Here is a 6,538-nt window from a genome sequence, read left to right on the forward strand (position 1 = left end):
GGGACGACCTTCGTCCATTCTCTCTCTTCTGCCGTGGTCAGGTCTTGAGTCTTACTCAATAATCACACCTTATAACACAGCCAAGAACTCCTTTGCCGATCTATTTTGAACTCCTTCAAAAACTTGTCATGGTGCGTACTCATTTGAAAGTACTATCAAGCGATTTTGATCTATCCTTATAGATCTTGATGCTCAATGTTCAAGTAGCTTAATCCAGGTTTTCCATTGAAAAACACTTTTCAAATAACCCTATATGCTTTCCAGAAATTCTATGCCATTTCTGATCAACAATATGTCAACAACATATACTCATCAGAAATTTTATAGTGCTCTCATTCACTTCTTTGGAAATACAAGTTTCTCATAAACTTTGTATAAACCCAAAATCTTTGATCATCTCATCGAAGCGTATACTCCAACTCCGAGATGCTTACTCCAGTCCTTAGAAGGATTGCTGGAGCTTTGCATACTTGTTAGCATCTTTCAGGATTGACAAAACCTTCTGGTTGTATCACATACAAACTTTCCTCAAGAAAAACATCGAGGAAACAATGTTTTGACATCCTATCTGCAAGATTTCATAAATAATGCGGTAACTGCTAATATAATTCCAACAGACTCTTAACATCGCTACAAGTGAGAAAGTCTCATCGTAGTCAACTCCTTGAACTTGTCGGAAAACATCTTAGCGACAAGTCGAGCTTTCTTAATGGTGACACTTACCATCATTGTCCGTCTTCCTTTTAAAATCCATCTGTACTCAACAGCCTTACAATCATCGAGTAGTTCTTCCAAAGTCTATACTTTGTTTTCATACATGGATCCTCTCTCGGATTTTATGGCCTCGAGCCATTCATCAGGATCCGAGCCCACCATCGCTTCTCCATAGCTAGTAGGTTCATTGTTGACTAGCAACATGACCTCCAAGACAGGATTAAGTACCACTCTGAAGTAGTACGCATCCTTGTCGACCTATGAGGTTTGGTAGTGGCTTGATCTGAAGTTTCATGATCACTATCATTAGCTTCCACTTCAATTGGTGTAGGCGCCATAGGAACAACTTCCTGTGCCTTGCTACACACTAGTTGAAGTGATGGTTCAATAACCTCATCAAGTCTCCACCATCCTCCCACTCAATTCTTTCAAGAGAAACTTTTCCTCGAGAAAGGACCCGATTCTAGAAACAATCCCTTTTGCTTTCGGAACTAAGACAGGAGGTATACCCAACTGTTTTTGGGTGTCCTATGAAGATGCATTTATCCTCTTTGGGTTCGAGCTTATCAAGCTAACACCTTTCACATAAGTGTTGCAGCCCCAAACTTTTAAGAAACGACAGCTTAGGTTTCTCTAAACCATAGTTCATACGGTGTCATATCAACAGAATTACGTGGTGCCTTATTTAAAGTGAATGTGGTTGTCTCTAATGCCTAACCTATAAACAATAGTGGTAATTTGATAAGAGACATCATGGTATGCACCATATCCAATAGGGGATTTTTTTTCAAAACTACCACCTTTTTTATAGCTAATTCAGAAACTATAGTACCCATTGCCAATATATCAAAAATATGACCCTGTCGGCCTTGTGGTGGCCGAAGTGGTAGTTCTCGGCCAGAACTTGGCCGAAAAGGACTTTTCGTCCAGCTGTAGGCCGAAATGAGCCTCAGTTGGGCCGAAGAGGTCTCGTCGGGTGGGGGTGGCCGAAAATTGTAGCTTCGGCCAGGCCTACACCGAAATGGGCCATTTTCGGCCAGCCCACAGCTAAAAAGCTTTTCGGCCAGGCCTACACCGAAAAGGTCTGGATAAGGCCAATCCCGTCGTCACCTTCCTCTTCGTGCTTGCCTCTGTTCTTTCTTGTTCCTCTCGTTCTTCTCTGTAGAGCTCGCGTCTCATCCCTGATCTCCACCAATTTGCACTCATTTACACAAGCAAGGCACAAAATAGATAGATCATAGCATTCTCCGTCGGCCTATGGTGTTTTTCTGTTATGGGATAGTTTTTTGTGCGCTTGGGGGAGGAGCCATGGTGGGGTGGAGGAGGTCCGGTTGGGAAGGAGGTGGTGGTGAGGAGAAGCAGCAGCTGTGGAGGAGGAGGTGGTGAGGAGGAGGAGCAGCTTGGGGGGTGACCGGAGTTGAACCTACGGTCGTCGAGTGGGTGGCGCTGCCGTTGTCCGGTGGCCGGTGCCGGTGACCGGAAGAGACGCACGCTTTGAAGGTATAACCATGGCATCACAAATTTTCTCTAAATTGTATAGTTTATTAGTTAGTGTTAATATGTTTGTGGTGGCATTTTAGCATGTAGTTAGTGTAGCAGGTAATATTAGTGTTCGTTGTGATTAATGAGAAGATGACAATGTCTGACAGGTGAAAATGTCTGAATTAGTAAATTTGACTATTTACTACGGTGCTGGTAACGTTCGATATAATGAGTTGGGAGTTGATCTTAGCGAGTTTAAAAATGGCATCATGACACTAGCAGACCCGGACAGACTGGACATTAGACAATTGAAGTACTGGTTGACAACTAGTTTCGGGCTGGATCCTGAAGTATGTTCCGTCAGTATTCACGCATTATGGACCAAATCTTGTAAAAATGTCAAGTGGGAGTTGATGCCGGTAGATAGGAGCCAACATTGGTTGTCCCTGTTAAGACGCTGTCGAGACCGAAGAATCCACCCTATGTACTTGTGCAACCTGTGCCGAAGGAGGAGAATGCCGTACAACTCCACATGGGGTATGAAACCGGTCAGGGCAGTGAAGTGGCGACCGAGATTGTTTTATCCGGGTCACAACCACAAGATGTGTATGCTAGCCAACCCGAGAAAGAGTCGGAGTACGTGCCACACAATGTTTGTGGTCCTAATACTGGGCAGAGTAGCCAGTCAATAATATTAGCTGGTTCTGGTTTTGCTGATGGGGATGAGGAAGGGGATGAAATGCAGAGGGTGATGGAGGAAGAGGACGAGGATGGATTGGTGGAGGAACTGGATTCTGAAAATTCTGAGGATGAAGTGGAGGTACCGATTCCTTCTGCATGGGAGCAGGACATATCCACTAGCCTTACGGTCAACGATGGCCATGAGACTCCATGGCAGTATAATCTGAACCAAGTACAGATAGGGACTATGTTTGATACAAAGAAAAAATTGAATTATGCAGTGATAAAGTGGGCTATGTCTACGCAGAGGGTTTTCCGGACACACATATCAAGTCCAACAAACTATACCGTGAAATGTGTTGAAACAAGTTGTCCTAGGAAGGTGCACGGGCATGTGCCGAAGTATGACATCCACTGGGTTGTCACCATTATCGTCCCACATAATTGTGTGAGGAAGAACCTGCTGGTGAAGCATCCGAACCTGACTTCAAGTCTCATTGTGCAACTCATGTATACTGAGATAGTAGAGAAGAAAGATATGGAAGCAAAACACATCCAGACAGTAGTGAAGGTCAGATGGAATTATGTCATTCCTTATGGGAAGGCTTGGAGGGCTAGGCAGAAGGCTATGGAGGAAAGGTTTGGGACATTCTTCGATCATATGATAATGTTGTCCGTCTCCTGGGCATACTGAAGGAGAGGAATCCCGGCACTTATGTGAACGTACAACACATGAGGTTGCTGAGTATACCAGATTTCAAGGTGTTGAAACGAGTGTTCTTCTCTTTTGGTATGTGCATCGAAGCTTTCCGGCATTGTCCTCCTGTTATGTTTGTGGATGGTACATTCCTGACCGGTCAGTATAGAGGGCAAATCCTGACTGCTATTGGTGTGGACGAGAACAATCAAATCATCCCACTTGAAATGGCATTTGTGGAGGGTGAGAACTTTCTCAGCTGGGTATGGTTCTTCCGCCAAGTGAAAATTGCCATCGTGAAGGACCGACCAAATGTGTGTGTCATTCATGACAGACATGCTGGTATATTGAAGGCCGTGAAGACACTTCGTAATCCAACAGATGACGAACCAACACCTTGGAGGGACTTGCAGAGCTGGTGGTGCATGCGCCATCTTGGGGCTAATTTTTTCTCACGGTTCAAGAACAAGCGGTTGATGAACTTGTTCAAAAAATTATGCAAGCAGAGCAAAAAGCGCAAATACGAATTTATTTGGTCAAAACTAGATGAGTTTACTAAGAAGCAGGTCCGTGCGAGGAAGAAAATGGAAGAAGATCAAGTTAAATTAGCAGCACTCATCGCGGAGCTAGAGGAGCCAGTAGGTCTTTGTGACTTGCCAGCAATTGACCCTCCTAATACTAAGAGAAATAAGGGAAGGGAAATAAAGAATTTTTCTCAGTGGATAGAGAAAGAGCCTCCAGTGAATTGGTCTTTGCTGCATGACACACATGGAGCTAGGTATGGCCACATGACAACCAATCTTGCAGAGGTGTATAACTTTGTGCTGAGAGGGAATAGAGCATTGCCACTCACAGCTATTGTGGAGGCTGTATTCCATGTCACTTTGAGATATTTTAGAGAAAGGCACGAGTTAGCAAAGAAGCATATTGAAGATAATCAGAACACACCTTATCGTAGCCATGTCATGGAATACATGGCAAAGAAGATAGAGAAAGCAAAGAAGCACACTGTCAGACTCATAGGGAATCAAGAAAGGAGGTATGAGGTTCAGCTTCCTACCGATGGTTTTGGTTCTGGAAATGAGGTGAAGACACACGAGGTAAAAATTGGAACGGAATTTTATCCAACGTGTGAGTGTACATGCAACAAACCGAAGTTGTTGCACCTACCTTGCTCTCATGTGTTGGCTGCCTGTGGCCAGATTGAGTTGGATGCTATATCCTTCGTGTCCCCATACTATTTAAAAGAGGCAGTGCTCAACACCTGGACAGGCGAGATGACAGGGTTTAGAGTCGTCGGCAATTTCAACAAGGTAAACGACGGTGAGAGAGTATACATCCCGCATCCAGACCTTCGGTGAACAAGTAGGGGCAGACAAAAGGCCTGTCGCATCCGAAACAATATGGACCAGTCTGAAGCTGGTGGAGCAACCAGACAATGTTTGTTATGCGCGGCTTATGGGCATAGGATGAAATATTGTCCCGACCTGAACAAAGATGGTGCTTCCGCATCGACGAGTGCTTCCACATCGACGGCTGCGACAACAGGAGGAAGAGGCGGACGTGGTCGTGGCAGTCTAGGCCGAAGGGGCGGACGAGGAAGAAATAACTCACAAGCTATATAATGTGTCGTAGTGGGTTTTAATATGTAATATGTCAGGACTATGTTTTAATATGTAATATGTCAGGACTATGTTTTAATTTGTAATATGTCAGGATTATGTTTTAATATGTAATATGTCAGGACTATGTTTTAATTTGTAATATGTCAGGACTATGTTTTAATTTGTAATATGTCAGGACTATGTTTTAATTTGTAATATGTCAGGACTATGTTTTTATTTGCACCTGAGATTTGTTGTTTGAATTGCAGATATGTCAGGACTATGTTTTAATTTGTAATAAGTCAGGACTATGTTTTAATTCGTAATATGTCAGGACTATGTTTTAGTTTGTAATATGTCAGGACTATGTTTTTATTTGCACCTGAGATTTGTTGTTTGAATTGCAGATATGTCTTCATATCCGTTGCTTAATGGTAACATCGATAGAAAGCACCGGGGCGCCCTATTGGAAGCGGGCAACAACTTAGACGTGTTGGTCACTCATACCCCAAAGACTAACTGGATGATACATGATTCATGGGTTGATAGGTATGTGTGCATATAATGGAGTCCATATAATGACTTACTATGTTTGACATACTTTTCATAGCCGCTAACAATCTCTTTATTTTGTAGGTTAAGTTGGGCTGGACTTCTACCCTTGGCACGGCTGGTTGAGGGTACATTGGATGAGTGGATTGATGGTCCGGACTTAGATGAGGCAGGTGAACCATTGCAGGTACACAAGAGGCAAGTGAACCGTTTCTCTTACGACAAGTCACTCCTTACCTGCTTAGTAGATAGATGGAGACCGGAGACACATACGTTTCACTTTCCCTGGGGAGAGACACTACTAGGAAAAGGGCTATAGATGGAAATGACACTAATGGCGCACCAGACAAGTGGTGCGCCATTAGTATATACTAATGGCGCACCACCTTCTGATGCGCCATTAGTGTTGAAACTACTAATGGCGCACCCTGACCACGGTGCGCCATTAGTACCAAATTTTTTTTTGAACTAGTGCGCCTGTCCAAACATACTAATGGCGCATCCCCTGGTGGTGCGCCATTACTAGTTGTAACTAGTAATGGCGCACCATCCAGAAGGTGCGCCACTAATGTTATTTTTTTATTATTGCTTTTATTCCTTTTTTTGCAAAAGTTCTAATGGCGCACCGCCAGGGGGTGCGCCATTAGTAACCTGGATTACTAATGGCGCATTTGTTGCTGGTGCGCCATTAGTAAGTGGGCAGCAACAAGATATTTTGGACAGCCTCTCCTCCCACACTCACTTTCTCCCCACTTCATTCTCTCCACCGCCTCCTCCTTGTCTCGGGTGCCTCCTCTTTTTCACCTCA

This window comes from Triticum aestivum, chromosome 4B (assembly GCF_018294505.1).
Source record: "Triticum aestivum cultivar Chinese Spring chromosome 4B, IWGSC CS RefSeq v2.1, whole genome shotgun sequence".
Taxonomy (NCBI): Eukaryota; Viridiplantae; Streptophyta; class Magnoliopsida; order Poales; family Poaceae; genus Triticum; species Triticum aestivum.